Source organism: Equus asinus, unplaced genomic scaffold, assembly GCF_041296235.1.
Source record: "Equus asinus isolate D_3611 breed Donkey unplaced genomic scaffold, EquAss-T2T_v2 contig_197, whole genome shotgun sequence".
Taxonomy (NCBI): domain Eukaryota; kingdom Metazoa; phylum Chordata; class Mammalia; order Perissodactyla; family Equidae; genus Equus; species Equus asinus.
Window position 1 is genome coordinate 684,610 of NW_027224846.1, and position 22,691 is coordinate 707,300.

At 44.3% G+C, this 22,691-nt stretch overlaps 1 protein-coding gene across 32 annotated transcripts in view; it reads right to left on the bottom strand.

Moving 5' to 3' along the window:
* The window catches only part of LOC123276114 (ATP-binding cassette sub-family D member 2-like), a 212,720-nt gene that overhangs the window by 79,329 nt on the left and 110,700 nt on the right, over window positions 1–22,691 (bottom strand). For 14 of the 32 annotated variants that reach the window (XR_011500360.1, XR_011500351.1, XR_011500352.1 and 11 more), the window contains exon 1: window positions 884–1,033. The exons of 12 other annotated variants lie outside the window; for them this stretch is intronic. The gene's annotated coding sequence lies outside the window, so the exon portion shown is untranslated. Of the gene's footprint in view, window positions 1–757; window positions 1,035–22,691 lie in introns of those variants that run through there. 6 more of the 32 variants (XR_011500348.1, XR_011500343.1, XR_011500355.1 and 3 more) reach the window with 5 other exon arrangements.

Consider the following 22,691-nt stretch of genomic DNA (forward strand, 5'->3'; position numbering starts at 1 on the left):
ATGCAGAGGGGGCCAGGCACCTCTGTCTGACCCAAGGGACCTGAAGAGACACTAGAAATCCCAGGATACATGTGACACACGGTGGGATTCCATCCACATCCTTTCCTTTACATCCCTGGGGACGGAGGAACAGGCCATGTTCCTAAATGCTGTGAAGGCTGTAATGCCAGTCTTGGGCAGGTGTGACATCAGACAAAGCCTGAGACTGAAGTGAAGCACACCTGCCCTCGAATCCAAATTCCCTGGCTGGGAGCTCCTCACTCGAGCACATCGGGCCACCGACCCGAGCCTCGGTTTCTGGTGAAGTGGTTGTCAGGGTACATTAAACTATCCAGTAAAAAAGCAAAGCGTCCTCTAACTATAACAGCAGTTGTCACTTACTTAAGGCTTCCTACCTGGCACTTGTCTAAAATAGTGATCTATGTTTCCAAACGCCGCCGTGAAACAATCATTATTAATATTTATAGATGAGAACCCTGACTCTCGCCCAGGTTCCTTCTGTCGCCCCTGCTTACAGGTGACAGAGCTGGCACTGACCGGGCCTGTAGTGCTCCAGAGCTCGGGCTCCACCGCAGACCAACGGTCACCGTCCGCCTGATAAACGCACTCCTCCCTCCCGCACCCACCGCCGCCGACACGGGCTTCTCTCCGGTCGGGCTGCAGGCGGGCTGGTCACACGATCCTCGAGCACCCCGGACCGCCCCGAACACCTGCGCCCCGGGAGCCCGAGGGCCGGGGTCTCCCCCATCGGCCTTACCCGCTCTGACGGCCTGCCCGGGTTTATACACCGCCGCGGGGGGCAACGAGGTCCCAGACACTTTCTGCTCCCATCCCCAAGCACAGGCACACCCTTCCCAGCTAGTCCCTCGCCCTAGGTGCGCACCCTGCATTTTCCGAGCACACCCCAAAGTTCCCCAACGGTTCTCTGGAGTCCTGAGAAGACGAACGAGGAGGCTACGGCTGCACATGCGCAGAAGGAGCGTGGCGTCCCCTTCCCAGAGTCCAGGCGGTGAACCTCACCTATTTAAAACTACATTTCCCATAGGCCTCCGCGTCTACATTTCAAGTCACTCTTGTCCTTTCCGCGAAAGCGAAAGCGGGAGGAGGGTGTTCTTAAATCTCTCCTGCCCAGGGTCCTCTGAGCCCGAAGAGGTTAAGGGTTAAACCTGAACTCTGCTGTCAAATGCAAAGGGTAATCCGCTATTGGCTCCCGATTAAAATAGCATTTTTTTCATAAGTCATTTGGAGGTAATTGGGGAAATTTGAATACAGATTGGATATGGAAAATATTAAAATATTACTTAGATGGTGTGAAAAAAATTTGGAGTTATGTAGGAAAATTGACTTTGTAAAAAGAAAAAGACATGACGACTGAAGTAGTTAAATTATATAGCTGTAAAATTATAATTTTACAATTTTTCAACCTGGGACCTCCACCCTGTTCCTTTACAGCCGCCGGACCCACCAACCCCTGAGCCCCATCCTGGCGCGCCTGGGGCCCAGTGTGCAGATTCTACTGAGGGTCTGCACAGGTGCTCCAGGGGTGGATGTTTATAGGAAATCTGTTGGGTTTTATACATTAACATTGCTTCTTGCTGAATTCTCTTATTGTTTCATAAATTTTTGTGTTAAATATCTTGGATTTCCATGCACATAACGACAAGCTTGCTTGCTTTTTGCTGACGTTTATAATTCTTTGTCATTCTTTAGCAAATTACAGATAAAAGCACAAGAATGCTGGTTAAACTATATTAAATCAATCATAATAGACTTTAACATAAAGATCACGAAGGAGAGAAAGTGGTCACAACATATGTCATTTAACAAACATTTATTGAAAACTGACTGTACAATCGACATCATTCTAGGTGCTGGGATAGCAACATCAAATAAAAGAGAGTAAATTCCCTAACCCCATGGAGTTTATGATCAGGGTTGTTGTGGGGCCTATTAGTCAGGGTCCCCTCAAGAAACAGGTGTCAGTTGTCAAGAAACCATGGGACACTTGAGGATAGTCTAATAAATAGGGCTCTAAAAATGTGGGTAGGGTTAGTGAAGCATCCTGTAACTAGTGTTGGTAGAGAGTTATTATCACCCCCAGGGCTGTAGTGAGAGTAGGTAACATTATCAGAACTTAGCACAAAAGGCCACCCTTATGAGAGCTGTGGTCTTAGGAAGAGAAACATTGTGAATGCCCATTACATGGCTCAGCACGGAGAGCCAAAGGAATAAATACCCAACACCTCACTTGTTCTCTTCCCTCTGATATCCTATCCTCTGTTAAGCATTTATAAACCCCATTCAATACCTATTCTTAGAATTCCATCCACATATGTCTCTTCTAGACCTTTTTGTCACGAATTTTCCAGTCTTATTCTTGTTTAGCCCCTACTACCTGTCAACTCACTGAGCTACTGGACATAAATCAGTATAAATCTAAACTCAAGTACATGTCAGTTCTTCACAAAGTGAACTAAATATACCTCCTTAAACTCTACCCACTGGGAAGGTTTTTTTCACCACACGTTTCAGAACCACCCCTAAGTGAGACTGTAATTGTAGCAGCCATAATTTCCAATGATGCCACCATACACTGTAAACCCAGTTTGAAGGAGAGTTGATGGGTATGTGGCCACAGGTCTCCCTTGGGGACTTTTGGGGAATGTTTAATTGTATATTCTTGTGACCAAGTTATGAGGAATTTTGTCAAAGGGACCCAGCCTTCCCTTTAGTCAAAGCCTCCTGTCTATAAAGTAGGATATATCAAGGATTTAGAAAGAGAATCTGAATCCCTGTTGTGGTGATTTGTGTTCGTTTTCTGCCCACAAGATCCAGAATTTCACACGTATATAGATATATATCTCAAGAAGCATCTTAGTAGAATACCCATCTATTTCATTTCAATGAAATTCATGATCAAAGAGCCACCACCACCGATCCCTTCATGTCACCACAAAAGATGGCTGCACATGAGAAACACTCTAAGAGTTTTAAAAAACATTTGTCAGTATCCCATTAGAGAAAATACATATTTCATTGGTATGAAATGCAACATGGGCTGCTCCTGAGTCCACAGGGAGTATACTCATATTGATTAATTTGAGCCTATCCAAACATAATTCATCCTTTCTAATCTAATATGGTAAGGATCCACCCCCTTATGTGCTACCTAGTTTCTGCTTTATTGGGCAAGATCTTGAGATCCTTTTGTGTTTTTGGTTTTTTAATTTCTGGATTTCTTGCAATTTTACTCTGAACATAGCTGGGTTTTTATTCCCATTATGGGCCTGGAGCCAGTAAGGAAGTTCGGACAGGGCCTGAGGATAGTGTTTATCTCCTTCAGGGGTAACTTATACTAGGATCACCCCTTAGGATTTGGAGAGAGAGAGAAGTGAGAGAGACACTGTCAGAATTCAGTTACTCTTCACTTCTTTTTCTAAGCTCCTCAAAGCAGTGACTTTTAGTATACCTTAAAGGCCTTAAAATTGCAGAGAGTGTGGCAGGTACAACAAACTTGAACTGTCTAATAAGCCTCAAAGCTGTGCAGAGGCAAGTGTACACCTGCCAGGCAAAGTGCACAGAGTATAGAATATCTGTTCTGACCAAGTAGTAGTATATGTTTGACCACATCCTTCTCCTCTGATAATAACTTTGGGCTTCCTAGATGCTCAGTAAATCCATGTAAGTGAAGGAATACAATTTATTCACCTTAATCTTGACCTCACACTGAGTCCATTCTAGCAGTAATTGGGGGAGGTGTACTTACCTGGCATTCACCCTCATATGGGTAGTGATCATTTTATAAAATATTGAGGAACTTAATGTCCCTCTTGAAGATATTCTTGTATTCAAGCCTTATCTGAGTGAGTAATTGAGGCAATCTATTAAGAGCCCCAGTATATTGGATCACTTTTCAAAGTGTTCAGACACCTCCATCTGGGAACTGTTTCTCTCTATGCCTGTCAATATTAGATTAGTTTTATCTTTTTAGGATTTCATGCAAAAGGAATCATACAGTGTATTTTTGTGTGGCTTTTTTTTTCACTCAGGATAATGATTTTGAGATTCATCCTATAGTTGAATACCAGCAATGAAGGAACAGCCTCACACAGGGAGAAACAACTGCTTATGAAATCAAGGGAGACTCATTGTGCCCAATGAGTTCAGCTGTATCTGAATCCAAATACATGTAATCATTCCAATGTCCAGGTTCCTAGACTTTCCCAGTAAATGTCCCAAATCTCATCTAATACACCTCCTCAAATTGTGGATCTAATAGCTATTGTAATTTTTTGAAGAAATAATGTCCAAAACTTCCCAAAGTTGATGAAACAATGTTAATTTACACATCCAAGAAGCTTACTGAACTCCAAGTAGGATAAATACAAAGATGTAGTTTTCCCTAGACACATCATAGTCAAACTGTTGGAAGCCACACACAAAGAGAAAATCTTAAAAGAAGAAAGAGAAAAACAACTGAACATGTACAGGAGAGCATCAACATAAATAATATCTAACTGCTCATCAGAGAAGATAGACCCTAGAAGGCAGAGAAATGGCATATTCAAAATACTGAAAGAAAAAATGGTAACGAAGAATTTTTTTATCCAGCAAGACTATCCACTAATTATAAAGGTGAAATAAGGACATTCTTAAATTTAAAAAGACTGGAAGAATTTCTTGATATCAGAACTGAATTGTGAGAAATACTAAAGGAAATTCTTTGGGCTGGAAGAAAATGACATCAGACAGTACCTCGAATCAGCTGGAAGAAATTAAGAGAGCCAGAAGTAATAAATTTCTGGGTTTTAAAAAAAAGAATCTATAAATATATTTTCTCATTTCTTCTGTTAAATTCTTTAAAAGACATGAGATTGTACAAAGAAATAATTGTAACATTGTAGTATTGGTTTGGTAACATATATAGATATAATATATATAAAAATAATAGCACAAGAGGGGAAAGTAATAGAGTTACATTGGAGGAAAAATTCTATATTTCATAGGAATTAAGTTAATATTCGTTTGAAATAGACCATAGTCAGTTAAAATGCATATTGGAATCCCTAGCACAGACACTAGGAAAATAGCTCAAAAACAGTAAAAAATATTCAATAGAGGAATTAAAATGATATACTGAAAGATTTATTTAGCACACAAGAAGTTAATAAAGGAAGGACAGAGAACAAAAAAGCCTGAAGACATAGAAAACAAATAGCAAAATGGGAAATGTAACTCTGATCCTATCAATAACTGCACTAAATGTGAATGGTCTAAAAAAAACAATTAGAAGACAGAGATTGGGAAAATGAATAATAAAGCAAGATCCAACTACATGTGATCTACAAAAGACACATCTTAGATTCAAAGACAAACAGAAGTTGAAACTAGAAGGATGGAAAAGACACATCATACAAACAGTTACCAAAAGATTGCTAGAGGGTTGTATTAATACAGGACAATGTAGATTTTAAAACAAGAAATATTATTAGAAGCAAAGAGGGACATATCCAAATGACAAAATGTCAATACATCAGAAAGATATAAAAATTATCAATGCTTACAAATGTAACAACAGAGCTTCAAGATACGTGAAGTAAAACTTCACAGAAATGAAAGGAGAAAGAGACAATTCAACAACAATACTTGGAAATTTCAACTGCCTCCTGTCCATAATGGATTAAAAAGAGGAAAGACAATCAGCAAGGCTATAAAAGACTTGAACAGCACTATCAACCAAATTAAATTAAGTGACGTGTATAGATCACTGCACTCAATGACTACAAAACACACATTCTTTTCAATAGCACATGGAACATGCTCCAGGATAGACCGTGTACTCAGCCATAAAATAAATTCAACAGATTTAGCAAGAATGAAATAATATAAAATATGTTCTCCAACCACAATGGAATGTGAGCTATCAAGAATGGAATATATTTGGGATATCCACAAACATTTGGAACTTAAATGACATCCATCTGAATAACACATGAGTCAAAGAATAAAGTGGGAACAAAATTTGAAAGTACTTTGAAGTGAATGAAAATTTAAAAAATAGAATATCAAAGTCTATGGGATGTGCCTAAAGCAGTACTTAGAGAGAAATTTATAGTATTAAACACCTATAGTGGAAGAGAGGAAAGTCTCAAATCAATAATTTAAGTTCCCACCCTAAGAAAGGAAAGAAAGGAAAATAAACCAAACTGAAAACAAGAAAAAGAAAGGAAATACAAAAGATTAGAACACATGTCTGTGAAATACAAAACACAAAAAATCAATAAAACCAGAAATTGGCTGTTTACCAGATAAAGTTGACTATCCCTTAGCTAGCATCCCCAAGGAAGAGAGAAGATAGAATTTACCAAAATCAGAAATTATAAAGGGCCACCCACAGAGAAATTAAAGGATTATAAGAGAATATTATGAACAACTTTATGCCACAAATTAGACAATTTATAAGATATTGGCAAATTCTTATATCCAAATTTCCAAAACTGACTCAAAGAGAAATAGAAAATCTCCATAGATCTGTAACAAACAAGAAAATTAAATTAGTAATTAAAACCCTTTCAGGGAAGAAAAGCCCAGATTCGGATGACTCAACTGGTGAATTCCATTGACTATTAATGGAGAAAATAATCCCAATCTCCCACCATCTATTTCAGAAAATATCGAAGGAGAGAGCTGGTCTCACATCATTCTATTAGGCCAGAGTTACCTTGATTTCAATGGCAAGTGAAGACATCACATGCAGAGACAAGACCACTATCCCTCATGAATATAAATGAAAAATCCTTAACGATGTGTTAGTGAGTGATGTCACCAAGATGGGAGAGTAGGAGATGTTAGCCTCTGTCCTCCCAGAAAGATCAACAATTAGACTGCTACCTACCCATGATCAAAAAGAGTTCTGGGAGAGCTCTAAAGCCCTCTTAAGAAACTTCAGCAATGTAGCAGAACAAAAAAATGTGAGAATAACCACACATAAAGAGAAAGAACAGCAGCTTCATTTTGCCTGCATCACCCCGTCCTTTAAGCTGGTATTAGTGCTAAGAGGGAACCCCTCAGCTAGAAAGAGCTCTCCTTTCAGGGAAAGAGAGAGCAGAGTGAACGACCAGCGTCCCAGCCTTTCAGGGCACACATGAAGTACCCACTTTGGTTTCCCCCCACCCAGAGACTGGCAAAGCAGAGAGATATAGAGATGGCTAGGGACAGGGAAGAAGAGCAGGGTTTACCAATATCGGGCACACAGCAGTAAAGACCACAGTTGTGTGACCTGTTCTATAGATAACCCCAACGTGGAAGGGCAAGGGGAACAGTGCACTAAGAGAGATACACAGCTCTGTGGGAGCAGGGGAGGAGCAGTCTCTGAACACGTTCCAGGAAAGGGGTCACCTTCCATGCCAAGATGAACTTTGCATGAATAAAGATTTAAGTGAGGACAGACTGAGAAGAGTGAAGAGGGGAATGGGGTGTCGACCAAATTTCATCCACCTGCAATTTTACCTACTCAAATTTTACCTACCACGGCAAGAAGTTAGTATCTAATATTTTAAAATTACTTTTAAATACAAGTATTCGTACTAGTTATATAAATGGAGGTAAACACAAGAACACCTATGATAGAAATGGCTCAAGTGGTTTCCATGGGGAATGGAACTGGGGGGATAGAAAGGACTGGGGTTGTGAGGTTGGGGAGGGCCTGTCACAGTTCTTTATAAAGCCTTCAGTACTATTTGATTTTAAAGGCACAAGTATGGATTCCTTAGATAAATATTAATTTTTAAGTGAGCTTTAAAGAATGAGTAAGGTTTCTACAAGGAGAAACTTGTAGTTTCTCAGTTTACTTTTCCTGCCACTCTAGTGCCTATGACCACAGGGCGTGGGAAAGCCCTGGCCCCAGCTTCAGAGTGGTTGTGGCTTCACGGAACATGGATGATCTGTCCCTGTGGTACCACAGCATCACGTCTGCCTGCGATCCTGCTCTAAACCAGCAGCCTCTGTTACTGCCAGAATCCGAGCATCATCCCCCCTGGCAGTTCTTCATGCCAGGCCCCACCCACTGGACCAGACTCCTGAAATGCTGAAATGGACCTGAATCCCTACTTTCTCCATCCTTAGTTCAGCCTCCTCTTTTTATACGTGGCCCACGTCAGCCTCTGGACAGCATCCACGATGCACTGATGGTCTCCCACCAGAACTCATTTGTACATTTCTGCCTGTTCCTCCTTCACCCGCTCTCTTCCTGCAGAATGGCTTGGCTGCTCCTTGGAGCTCCTGCAGGATCGATGTATCAGTTAGAGCAGCTCTAAGGAAACATCTGGTGAGGGGGAAACAGGACTCACTCGAGGCAATTACCAGACGTAGGAGGTACTGCCGATTTCCACAACCAAATAATGCACTGCACCAAGCTCCAAGGTAGGAAAGGGCAGAGATCCTAGAGCCAGGCTGCTGAGGTTGGAATCCCTATAACACCACTTACTAGCTGTGTGATTTGGGGCTCTTGATTGAACCTCTCTCTGCCTCAATTTTCTAATCTGTAAAATGGGGCTACTAATGGATCATGGAGGATCCAAGCCGAAGATACTGAAATTGGTTAAGAGGTTCTTGCATTAATCCAGACAAAAGACAATAAGGGTCTGAACTGAGGCAGTGACAGGGAGAATGAAGCTGAGGAGACCGAATTAGAAAGTTATTTCGGAGGCTGAATGGCACAATTTGGTACCAAGTGACCATGGGGGATCAGGCACGAGAAGAAGGGGACAGGTAGGAGGAGAGAGAAACCATTTAAGTGTAGCTCCTAATTTTTTTATGAGGGTAGCTGAGTAAATGTGGATGCTATTAACATTGACAGTTCACAAAAGAGACTCATATTTGCTGTGTGTGTGGCAGGGAGGGGCATATTCCAGACAGTTCTGTTGTAATGATGACATATCTCCTTTCATTTTCATCACCACACTGTGGTTCCGATCCTCAGATGACGAAAGTGTGTCTGCAGCCTGACATTTGTTACCTCACTTAATCCTCACACGAGCCCCATGAGGTAAACGTGCTGCTATTATCTCTGTGACGTAACAGGGTACTTGAGTCTCAGAGAGGTAAAGCAACTCACCCAAGATCACACAGCACCTTGGCTGGGATTTAAATCCAAGAGGATTGGACTCCTTGAGCTATCAGCCTTCCAGTATTGCACACTGCCTCTCAAATACACTCTTCCAGAGAGGCGTCCTACATATTTTCATCTGTGCAGTCCTCCTGCATGAAATAGTTCAGATTCTTCTACCTAATTTTCATTTGAAACTCTCCTTGTATACTCTAGAATTTGCCCCAGCTAGTGAAAAGGTGTTTTACCATATTATGTATTTGTCACAGCTGCTCTATAAACCTGCATGTGTGCACTGTGTTGGCACGGTGTGGTTTCTGTGTCTAATTACAGTGTTGAAAGCTACTACATGCACAGATAGATATGTATATAGATTAGGAACACAGAGCAGTTCCCCTTTCACATAAAAGTGCATGTGCTGTAGAGGAAGAATAGCATATTTTTAACTCTTGAGCACTATTTGCTTAGCTGACAGCTAAGTGAAATGAGGGGGTGTTAGAAAGCTGTGAATAATGTTCAATATGAATATTATAGGTTACCTGGGAAAAAGGGGTTTTACAGTATAAAATGATACTGCCAAAATCCAGCAAAAGGCGTAAAAGTCCAAACCACTCTAAACATTGATTTGACTCAATCGTGCAAGTTAGAACATTCCATTTCCCCAGAAAGAAGTCATTCCTGAGAAAAACTGTGCAAATGAAATGTAAGAAGGAGAGAGAAGAAAAAGTAAGATTGCAGATCCACAATGAACAGCGTCCACTTTCATCTTTTGGGAAATTTATTTCTACTCCTCAAAAAAAGAGAGCCACAAATAATGGTTTTCCCGATGAAACCACCCCGGCTGGATCATGCTAAAAAGCTTTCAGGAGGGAAGCAGTAAGTAAATTCAACTGTTCAGAGGCATTTGGATGTCATCCTAAAGCAGCAGCCCCAGTAATCGCTGCGCCATCAACAACTAAAAGGATCCAGACTATTAGATGTGGACAACAGAGAAATAATGGATGCTAAAGAGGTCGGAAACAGAAATGATGGCATTCACCCACTACATAGCTTCAAAGCGGATGAGGGGAAAATGGAGGCTCCATTTTCTAACTACTGAACTATTAAAACACACACACACACACACACACACACACACATACACACACAGACTGATAAATGCCAGTATCAGTTTTATCACGTAGGTGGTTAAACAGTCACTTTCTTCTTCAATATTTTGAAATATACAAGGACTTTGGTCTTCTACTAATTTCAGAGTTGAAGAGGCAGCACGGCTTCCTTCTTTGCCAACGTGCAGACTGGGAATATTTGATGCTGGGGCACCAAAGCTTCCAGAACCTTGGAGGCAGGATGCTGGAACATAAGGCAGGCAGGGACACACAAAATGTCTATCTGTGAGCTTAAAGAATTTTTGGATAAGAACCAGTTCTGCTTCTCCAGCCAAGCTTTCGCTACTTGCCAAGAACATTATGCTTCGGTAGCCCAGTGATTCTTGCAGTAAGGACCCACGAAGTCTGCTTACATCAGAATCAGCTGCATCCCTTGTTGAAATGCAGACGCCCAGGCCCCAACCTACTGAAGCAGAATCTCTTGAGGTGGGGCAAGGATTCTCATGCCACTGTCCTTGAGACTTAGCAAGGTAATTAATGTGACCAGATGTCGTGGTTTGACTGGGACAATCCGAAATTCCAAGATCTTCGAAGTATTATGATATAGACTAGGGGTCCACAAACTACAGCCCATGGACCGAATTTGGCTGCCATTTGTTTTTGTAAATGGCTTTTAATTGGAACACAGTCATGTTCGTTCATTTTTGTCTTTGGCTGTTTTGACCCTACAACAGCAAAGGTGGATAGTTGCCACAGAGACTGCATGGCAGGCAAAGTCTAAAATATTTACTATCTGGCACTTTACCAAAAAAGCTGGTTCACTCCCAATGTAGACCAAAGGTTTTCAACCATTTCTGCACATCAAAATCATGTAGGGATTTTTATAACACCACTTTCCCAGACCTAGTCCCAGAGTTTCTGAATCAATTGGCCTGGGGTAGGACTGGATATAGCTATCATTTAAAAGCCTGTTCAGGTGATTCTAATGCGTGGCCAGGAAGAGGCCAATTGCTCTAAGGGAGACTGCACATACTTTGGAACCAGGCTGAAAAGACTCTGCTCCATAATCCCTCCCTTCATAATCCGGCTGAGTGTCCTTGGGCAGCCCGTGTAACTTGCGTGAGTCTCAACTGCTTTATCTGTAAAACAGAGCTACCAATAGTCACTTTGTTGGGCGAGGTATTAGGAAGATGAGAGACAATATACGCACACCTCCCGAGACAGGGCTTAGCATCCTGTGAGACTAAATAAATGGTACTGGCAGTGATGAGGAGGATGATAATGATGATAACCATGATAGAGGGTAATGCCTATGGCTTCAATAATGCAATTGGATATACATTCATTAAGCACTGTCTGTGTGCTCTGGAAGGGGAAACCTTGATAAATAAGATGTGATGACCACCTGAAGGAGCTCACAGTCAAGTAAAACAAACAGGTACGTAAGATAGTGACAGCAAGAGAAAAGAAAAACGGGCCAAGAAGATGGAAAAATGAGTCACAAAAGAGAAACTAAATTCTAATAAATATAGACAAACATGTAAACTTCAGCAATAATCAGGGAAATGAAAAACAAAACTCGAATGAGACATTTTCTCCCAGCAAATAGGCAAATATTAAAAATATCCCACCTTCACAGAAGCAAATTTTTTACAGGCTTTTTAAAGGGTGAATTGGCAGGTTAAAATCTGCACACTTTTCAAATCCTCTATTTCCCTTCTAGGTATGTAGTCTGGAGAAACACATATGCTCTAACAGACCTGTGTAGGAACTTTCACTGTGGCATGGCTGCAGCAATGTGAACCATCTAAATACCCATAAGATGGGGAATGGCCAACTAAATCTTCTTGCCTCCATTCTATCTAATTCAATGCTAAAGTATTTTTTGAAGTGATTTAAATGCATACCGGTACAAAACGGACAATCACACAAAGTACTCTGTGTCAAAGATGCAAATCATAGAAAATGCCAGAACATAGGTATAATAAAGCACACACATGCACACTCAAAACAAAACTTTACTTTTTTATCCATGTATGTGTATGTAAATTCCCAGACAAGATTACTTCTAGAAAGGAAAGGTAGATTTTGAGAGCAGCCTAGAGGAGATCTTTCACTTACTATATTGTCTGAATATTTAATAAAGTGAATGTATTCATGTACTGCTTATGTACATCTTTTAAAAGAAAAAAAACCACCAGACAATAATTGAATGTAGTGAGTATTATTAGAGAAGTATGTGTAAAGTATGATGGGGGAACCAAAAACAATGCTGCTGGGGTGGGATGGAGAGGAGGAGGTGCTGCAGAGATAGGGTAATGCTGAGCTAGGCCTTGAAGGAGAAGATGATGGTGGCATCCCAGAAAGAGAGGGGACCATATGCAGGGGCTCAGGGGCATGGCATGTATGCTTTCATTCATTCATCCCATTATTCACTCAACAAACATTTGTGGAGTGTCACCTCTGAGCTCAGGAGTGTTTCAGGTGCTGGAGAGACAGCAGGGAACAGACAGACAAAGGTCCCTGCCCGCACGTTGCTTCTCTTCTAGCCTGTCTAGATAGATAATATGCAAGAAACAATCAAGACGCATAGTGTGACGGGGAGTGCTGTGCGGAGAATAATGCAGGGAAAGGAGGTGGGAGATGCTGCGGTGGGAACGGGGTCCCCTACTTTAGTTGGGGTCACCAGAGAAGATTGTGCTAGGAAGTAGCATAAACAGAGAGCTGAAGGAGCTGAAAGAGCTAGCCATGGGGACAACCAAGGGAAGAATGTTCCAGCCACAAGGACAGCAGGTGCAGAGGACCCCATGCAGGGCTGAGCTTGACGTGTCCCAGCGACCACCAGAAGGACAGCATGGCTGGAGTGGGTCAGCAAGAGGACAGAGAGACGGTCGATGGAGGCTGAGAGGTGTCGTGCAAAGCTTTGTGAAATGTGGAAAGGATTTTGACTTTTCCTCTGGGTGGGGTAGGTGGGGGTGGGGAGCGGTCACCGTAGGCTTTTAAAATGGGAAGTGGCTTGATTCATTATATGTTTCAAAGATACCTCTGGATGCTTGACTGAGAAGACTCCAGGGGGCTAACGTGGAGGCAGGGAGACAGTTGGGAGCCTCCGGCATTTGCAGGGTCTGCTCAGGGCCTGGGCAGCTGAGTCACGGGGCGCTGGGTCACTACATAGAGGGGTGGGAACACGGAATCTCAACAGCACGTGGACATCACTGGCCTCTTCCTCGGGTAGCAGCATCCTGATGCTCTTTGACCGACCTGCCTATACCCTTGCAGGACCCAGAGGAAGAGTACAAATGAAGGGCCATATACCACATGCCCAGGGATTTGAAAGTTATAAAGCAATCTATTAAAGTGTCATTTAAAATATGTACTATCCTCCTATCTTCATAATGGCTCGGAAGGCCAAGTTCAAATTTGGAATCCTCTGACTTCTCAGATTTTCTTGCCAGAATATAGCAGCATGGGGAGAGCTGGCTCCTGGCTTATGGCTCCCAGATTCCTACCCTCAGCCTGTTCCCCACTTCTCTTCCTACTCTCAGCTCTGCCCATCACTGTAGGGGCTTTTTGTACGTGTGTGAGTACATCATAACCTGCACAGTGAAAATGGGTGGACAGCAGTCTTTACATCCCCTCTGGCTTTCATGTGCCATGTGCCCTCGGGAGGACAGATCCAGGGAAGAGCCAACTTGGGCAGGGAAGTCCAGGGTCTCCATGACCAAGAGAATGGTCCAGAAGGGAGGGTGCAGGTTGATGTGGGCAAGTGCCCTTGGCCTGTGGCCTCCTTATCCCCTGGGAAGACGTGATGGGAGAAGGACTAGAGTGGAGACTTCTAGGGTGGATGACTCAGTGCAGGGATGTTTTCTGCATGGGCTTAAGAATGGCGCTGCCCTCCTCAATCAAGCCGGCTGAGCTTAGGTCACTGCTCCTTACCCAAGGGACGTGGGACACCTTGGTTGGTATTTCCTCTAAGAAGCTACACAATGGTGGTGGGAGGTGGTTCTTAGGAATTTAAATCATGAACGGAGGGGCTGAGGGAAATGTCTTGGAGCTGGTTTGTACCAGTCACAGGGTCTTGAAGAGACTGTCGCTTAAGTCCTATTCTCTGGATTATTGGAGGTCTCCTGGTTCCAGTCCTTTCTTAGGCTTCTTTGATCAGCTATGCCTTCCATTCCGTGAGCTTTCTAAGGCTTGCACCATTCAGAGATAGTTACTGTGCCTGTAACCAAGAAACCCCACAAGATGCAGGCTGTGTTACAAAGAATTCCATGTGCCACATTAGAGCGGTTGAACTTTAGTCTGCAGAAAATTGGAGGCTTTTAAACAGAGAGCTGGCTTTTTTTTTTTTTTAATGTCTCTAGAGAGACACAGAAGATGGGCTGAAAGGGAAGAAACTCTGTCTGGCCTTCCTTGCTCCTCCAGCACTTCAAACGGTGGATTAAACAGAGGCACCTATTATGAAATATAAGTTCAACTTCAAGAAGGAAAGAAGAAATCTTCAGGGTAGGTAGGTGAGAGAGACACCAGGAGACTGTTGATGAGCAATTGAGCTCATTTTCAGGCAAGAACAAAGATTCAAGGCCGACTCCCAGGAATTAGAGATCAGGCAGTACAACATCAAATCCCAGTTCAATTCTAGAAGACATTATAGAACAGATGGTTTCTGAGCAGGGAGAAGCCAATGGAGGTTCAGTATGACTAAGTCATGCCAGACTCCTGTCAGCCCCAGCCTGCTCCTGTATAGCTCCATGAACTGGAAGTCTTCAGCAGTCAGATGCATATTAGGTGCCTTGGCCTCACCACTAGTGTGGTCTTACTAACACTGCCCTAAACTTGATATATGTGCCCTGATTCCACTCAGTCAGCTTTTCCCTAAGCCTATAAGGTCTCTTAGTCTCTTGCTGAAACCATTATCTCAGCCCACCTGTACAGGGTCTTGAAATCCTGTTAATCTCTTGCAAAGTTCTTCCTTGAGAAAACTCTCCCTTGAGAGACTGCCCTTGGGGTGGATGTCTGCTGTCTCTCCATGACCAGCATCCACTTCCCCTTGTGTAACAGTTTCGTATCTGGCCTTGATAAAGGACCCTTCCTCCACTCCCACTTCTGTGCTCAGCTCGGGGGAGCTCACTTTGTCTCCAGCTCTAGAGCCTATCTTTATCATATGAGCAAGGAGCCGCCACTGAAGAGTTTTAGTATGTCCCTATGAGGACAGAGTCAATGGCAGGATGATGTGATCAGAGATGCATCTGGGTAGAATCCCTCTGGGTGCAGGGTGAGGAAGAAACTGCATGCAAGAAGACCAGCTGGAAGACTGTTGGGAGTTTTGAGGAAAGAAACGGCAGTTTGGACTAGCATATTGGCAGGAGGTAAAAGAGAAGTAGATCGACTCAAGTGACTTTTAGGAATTAAAGTCAACAGGCTGGTGATGAATTGGATATGGGGGATGGAGGGAGAAAGAGATGTCACAAATGATTCCTAAGTTTGCGCTTTGTGCAAGTGAATGGATCACGGTGACTTCACCAGTAGAGGGAAATCAGAAAGAGAAGCAGACTCGAGGAAGGGAGTCATGAAGAGCATGGCTTCAGTTTGGAGTATTTTGCAACACCTAAGAGAAAGTGTTAAGAGGCAATTGGATATCCAAATATGGAACACTGAGGATGTATCTGAGTTGGAGATATTAACTTGCCAGTCCACGTAGAAAGCCAAAGACGTGCATTATATCAGTGAGGGGAGAAGAGCGAGCCAGAGACCAACCTCATAACTGTCCCCTCTGTGTTCCCTCCGACAACTCTCTCTTTCCATCTTACATTTATGCTCTTGGTTTTTCTACCTCTCAAAATGCACGCACCCATGACTTGTTCCTACTTAAACCCAATATTCTCCCCCTGCTAATTTCTGCAGATGGTATTTTGACTTTGTTAAATATTTTTCATGGCAGAATCATAGCAATGCCTTGCATAGAGATGGCAAAAGAGATCTGGGCAGACAATGAGGCTAATTCTATTTTGTCTTTTATTTGTTCTTGAAATGGAGACACCAGGCATCTGGAATCTGAAACCCTGTACTCTATGCGTCCAGACCTCCTATTCCGTACTTCATGAAGCATCTCCAGTTTGGGAGATTACACATTAGGACAGGAATGGATGAACTAGTTTATGTCCTGTGGACAAGGGTCCGGCACAGAGAGCAGGCTGGAAGCCATGTAGGATGGGGAGCAAGGTAACTTGGGGATATTATCTGACTTATTCCATGTGGTCCCAAGAATAAGGGCAGGATCCATGACTTACACCTCTTGTGTTCTTGGGCCAGGACAGGCCTGTTACAAAGTGGGCTTCTATAAATGTGTGTTAGTAACTCTGCAGATGATGAATATACGGAGCAGTGATGAGGCCTGGCTGAGGATGCTGAAGATGTCATTCAGAAATCCTGGCATATATTACCCTTAAGTGCTGCCTCGGTGGTTGGGCATCTGCACTTAGAACCCAGCAGAGTCTTGCCCCTGATATCAAGATATCCATGGGCCTGCCTCCCGCCGTCCCTCCCTCACCCTACCCTCCACCCGAGAACCTGTGGAATTCAGTCAGACACCAGAGACTCCGGGAAGGTCCTAGAGAAGAGGCGATCAGGGGTGAGACTCTCTCAATCATTTATTGCAGCTCTCATTGGCTTTCCTAGAATCAGCCGGAGCTGAAATCTGTTTGTGGAACCTGGGATTCTGGATTGCGGGGGTATGGACCCAGGGAACATTTATTAAGCAAGACTATATGTAATGTCCACTTAATTCTCACTGCACACTGGCGTTCTTATTACTTTTGCTTAGGGAACTGAGGCTCAGAGAGGCTGAGATTGTCTAGCCTGCAAGCAGTGGAGCATGCATCAAATCGAGACCAGCCCAATTCCACAGCCTGTGTTCATTCCACTCAACTTCACACTGCCCATGTCGCTACCACAGATGAAACCAAGTAGCAGCAAGGGGTGAATAATACACTTGTCTCATCTTTATTAACATGTATTGAGGTCCATTGAGTGCCAAGTGCTGACCCACGCCGTGCAATAAATATTAACTCAGGATAATGACATGGATCATTACCTCAGAAATGAAGGCGGATATTATCCCCAGATCCCATAGCTCGGAGGAAGCAACTCAAGGGGGTTATAAGAACACGGTTTAAAAAGAAAGAGAGCCAGAAAGCCAGTGTCTTCCCAAGCTCTCCCAGGGCATATCACCAGCCTTGTCCTTCCTCTGCAGTCCCAGCCGCACCCGACTTCTGGGTCATTCTTGAGCGGCCTCGTTTCCACCCACAGTGAGCCTTTGGAACTAGCTTGCTGCTATGGCAGGCAGCCTCTAAGAGCCCCAGTCATCCACGCCTCCTGGTGCTCATGCCCTCATGCCACGTGGAATCCCCTGGCCTTGGGTCTAGACTCCACCCTCTGACTCATTTCTGGCAGAACACGGTAGACGTGATGAGATGTCACCTCTGAGATGACGATGTGAAACTCTCACTTCCCTCTTGCTGGCACTGTGGCTCTTTCACTTATTCACTCTAAGGAAAGCCACACTGAGAGCTGCCCTGGGGAGGTGTCCCTGTGGCCAGGAACTGAGGGCAACCCTCCAGCCAACAACCAGCGAAGAACTGAGGCTCTCGGCCCAACAGCCTGCGTGGAATGGAATCCCACCAACAACCATGGCAGTGAGCTTGAAAGTGGCCCCTCCCCATCTCGAGCCTGAGATGACCACAGCCCCAGCTGGACCCCGAACGCAGCCTGCAGACTCTGAGATGGAGGACTCAGGTAAGTTGTGCCTGGATTTCTGACCCAGAGAAACTGTGAGCTAATTCATACACGCTGTTTTAAGAAATTTTAGGATAATTATTACATAGCAACAGATAACTAATATAGATGCTTCTCATAATCTTCAGTGTCGTCCCACCTGACATGGCCAGGCGAACAGTGCCACATCTAATGCTGTTACCAGTTCTACTTCTCCCAGTTTCACTTCCATTAACACTACAATGCCTGGTGCCAAGGAAGTGCTCAAGAAGTACTGGATGCCACCTGTCTTAGTCTGTTTGGGCTGCTCTAACAACATAGCACAGACTGGCTGGCTCATAGCCAACACAAGTTTATTTCACACAGTCCTGGAGGCTGGAAGTCCAAGATCAGGGTGTCACCATGCTCAAGTGAGGGCTCTCTTCCAGACTGCAGACTTCTTGTTGTGTCCTCACGGGGCAGAGGGGTGAGGAGTTCTCTCAGGCTTCTTCCTAAGGGCACTAATCCCATTCATGAGGGCTCCACCCCCATGACTTCATCACATCCCAAAGGCCCCACCTCTTAATACCATCACCTTAGGGCTTATGGTTTCAACATATGAATTTTCAGGAGACACAAACATTCAGACCTTGGCCCTACCATCATCAACACCATCATTATCATCAACATCATCATCATCACCGTTGTTACTTAACAATCATTACTGTGAAGAATCTTCTGTGTATTACGGGTAACAAGCCCTTTACCTACATTATCATATTTAAACCTCACATCTGATCTTTTCAAGATGCAAATCTGACCCCTGACTCCGATGCCCCCATGTTGGCTAAAACATCTTTTTGATTTTCCAGTTGTCTTATGATGTACATCGAAATCCCTGACTCGTTCTAGGCATCCTTCCACTCTCCCTGTGTCAGGCCGCTGGCTTTGAGTTCCTCCAAAGCCCCTTGCTTCCTCCTGCCTCAGGCTCCCTACACCTGCTGCCCTGTGTGCAGTGCCCCCTCCCTCCCTGTGCCTCCTGTCTCATGAATTCCACCTCTGAGGTCTCTGCTCCAGCTCTCAGCTCCACGTGGCTTCAGCTGATGCCTGCCCACCCCAGGTTAAAAGGCCTGTGACAGACTCTCACAAGCCCTATACATCTCTTTACAGCATCTTTCCCAGAGCTGATTTTCTTTATTTGTTGATTCTTTAATGAATTTCTATCTCCCTCCCTGGACCCTGAACCCCATGAGGGTGGAAACTATAGGTGCCTTCTTCCTGGAACACTGTAAATGCCTTGTTGGTGTGCCATTTTTCTCCAGCCCTTTCAATAGGGCTGCACAAAGTAGGCACTCAATAGGTACTGAATGAATGAGGCAACCATATTTTAAAAATGAGGAAGCTCAGAGAGCTTAAGTAACTTACTCCAGATCACAATGCTGATAAATGGCAAAACCAGATTTGGACTCAGGCAGTGGAAGAGTTAGGATCTTTATGTAACCCTTGCACATAAAAGCACTGCATTCCTCAGGCCTAAAATGTCCCTTTTCTTGATAAACTGGAAGCCACAGAAAGAGTCTTCCTGGACTCACCTTAAACACCTGTTTCTTGAAATGTCCCAAACTGCGGAATGTAAGTATCTATTTGCCCTGGGCTTACTTACCCTTGGGTCATCTTTTCTGTGAACTCAGAATGGTTAACTTCTCCAGACTTTAGACTATCTTTTCTGGAAACTGACAACAATGACCTAATCTTAGTAGCACTACCGTCCCTGTTTCCCACCCTCCCTCCTCATGAACACATAACATCTCTGATAACTGCCAGGAGTCTAGTGTGATGTGAAATCAGGCTTTCTCCCCTGCTACAGTGGAGAGAAAGGTTTCTCTTCTCTCACTGTTTTCTGTCAATCTCACTCTAGCACAGTGGTTCTCAAAATGTGGTACCGGACTAGCAACACCTGTGTTACCTGGGAACGTGTTAGAAATGCAAGTCCTTGGGCCCCATTCCATGCACTGCATCGGAAACTCAGCAGGACGGGCCCAGCCATGTGTGTTTTAACAAGCTCTCTAGGTGATTCTGGTGCATGCTGGAGTTTGAGAACCACTGACTGACAGCCAGACTGTGTGATTCACCCTATACACTTTGCCTCCCCAAGAAAAGCTTTTCAACAGGAAGTGAGTCAAGTTGGAGCTTCGAGAAAGAAATGAGGGATTAGGCTTAGGATTTGTGGCTCACTCTCAGAGCAGAGAATAAAACCAAGATGATGGGTAAAATTTATGAAAACGACATGAAGGAATGAAAACGGAGAACTATGCCTTAGCAAATGGAGCTTCTAAGAGGAAAGGAAGAAACAAATGGACACCTAAAGAATAGCCAGAGAGTACGAGGAGAAACAGAAGAGTTGTGTCTTATTATGGAAGCTCCGGGAGAAATGAACTTGAAGTAGGAGGACCCGCTTCCTCCCCAGGCTCCACCTCCACCATGACCAATTTGGCGATCTCAGGCCAACAGCTTCGTGTCTCTGGAACATTTTTCACACTCCAGCATTTCCCTGAAATCACTCTCTGCAGAACTACAAGCATGCATCTCAACACTGGACCTCCAGTCTTGGTGCATCTCCCATTCTCCTTGAACTTCCTATCTCCCCCAACCACTGCTACTCTAGCTTCTTTGAGACTCTTCCTTCACATTGTCTCAGGTCACCTGTACTGAGCGACTCTTAAGTGCCGGGCACTTAAGTAGGTATTTTCACGTGTGTCATCTCATCGAATTCCCACAGCTACCATGCCATGTAAGCACGAGACATTCATTTTGTAAACAAGCAGACTGAAGCAGAGAACATTCAAGTGACTGCCCAGTTTTGTAGAACTGGTCATTGGTGGCCCAGGAACGTAAACCCAGTAGCCTAATTTGAGCCAACACTCCTCACCGCTACATTCCACCTCCACAGTATGATGCCTACACTGCGCTAAGACCCTCTACCCCGAGATTAAGAGTCTCCCCCTCAATTGATGAGGCTGGGAGGTCAGTTAGCAGAATTTACCTGGTATACCTTGACACCTTGGCCCAAAGCTGAACTGCTGTTCCAGTTCTCTATGAAACATGCTGTGTGTCTCACTAGGATCTTGAGTCACTGTAGGCTGAAGATAACAGAAGCCATGCCACCCCTGGGCCCCCATGTCATCCTTTAATGAACCTCCAGCCCTGAAAGCACCATCTGTGTGAGTCTGTTCCTCCGGATTTCCAGAAACCTGACTCACAGGCTGGTGAATCCTGTGTGTTACACAGTATGTACATCCCACTTTCATTCATTCAGTCAACACACTTTGACGGAGCCCTGACTACATATATACCAGACTCTGCTGCGGACTGGGCAGTCAGAGCTGACTAAGAGTCTCTGCTCTCCAGGGACTGTGGCATCCACCACGAATTATAACACACACAGGTGACTGTGGCCAGAAAAACAGTAAAAGGTTGTTTAGAGAGCTCATAAAAGGGAGTGATTACCTGAGGGAGCAGAGGAAGGCTGCTGAAGGAGGCAGAAAAGGAGAGAGGAGGATTCAAGGCACAGGATGTGCATTATGAACACACGTGCACTGCGTGCAAACTGCCGGTCGAGCCTCGCCCTGCAGGTCTGACATGCTTCGTCCCATTCATTTTGCACAAAATCCTGGGATGGAGGTCCTGTTATCATCCTCCTTCTACAGCTGAGATGAAGCCAACGGTCACGTAAAGCAGGGAGAGCAGTCCCACCTCTTTCTGAAACCTGGACATGCTTAGGGAAGGGTGGAAAGGTTGGTGAGGCTGGAGCACAGGGGGCTATGGTGGAAAGAGAGCCTAAAGAAGGAAGCTGGGCTGATGGTGAAAGGACTGCAACAGCAGCCTCATCGTCCTGTCCTTCCCTCTCCCTTCCTCTGCATTTTTCTTCTAGCACTTACCATCATGCAACGCAGTACATATTTCATCATTTATTGGTATCATTGACCTCCCTCCACTTGAATGGAGCTCCGTGAGGGCAGGGTTCTTGCCTGTTTCCTTCACTCTTGTATCCTCAGTGCCTAGAACAGTGCCTGCTACCCAGCTGGTGCTCAATAAATATTTGTGGAATAAAGAAGAGATGGTTGCAGACTAACAACTAGGACTTTCAGGTAGACACAGGTTTCTAAATGGAGACTGAAAGTTTTAAACAGAAGGGCCATGATCGATTTTATTTTAATAAGAGAGCTGTGGCTGGGGAGGCATTTGGCTCCAGAAAGTAAAGCCAGGCACCTGTTTGTGACAAGGGAACGGTGGCTGAGGCAACAGAGTCAAGGTGACCCTACGGAGGCTGCCAGATGTTCCTCCAAATCAAGGCCTTATCAGCACACATGGTCTGACTTTTTTCTGGGGGTTTTGGAAGGCAGAGGGATGGCTATTTGTCAAAGAACACCAGGAAATCGGGAACCCAGCTGGGTGAGTGAAGAGCACAGAACACAATGAAAGTGGGTTACCCTCAGTTCATCTCCCCTAACATCCTCCTCCAGCCTCAGCTGTGTCCTGGGCCAAGCAGGATGGTCCTTATTCTTCTAGCAAAGCTTTCCAGAAGGTGGGGTGTGTAGGCACAAACGAGGGCCACTGGGGAGACGGATGGAAACCCCGTGCATGTGTGTGGAAATATACAAACACATGCTGGTGTGCACTCACGTACATTCTTCTAAATTCCCAGGGGAACATGACTGCAGCTG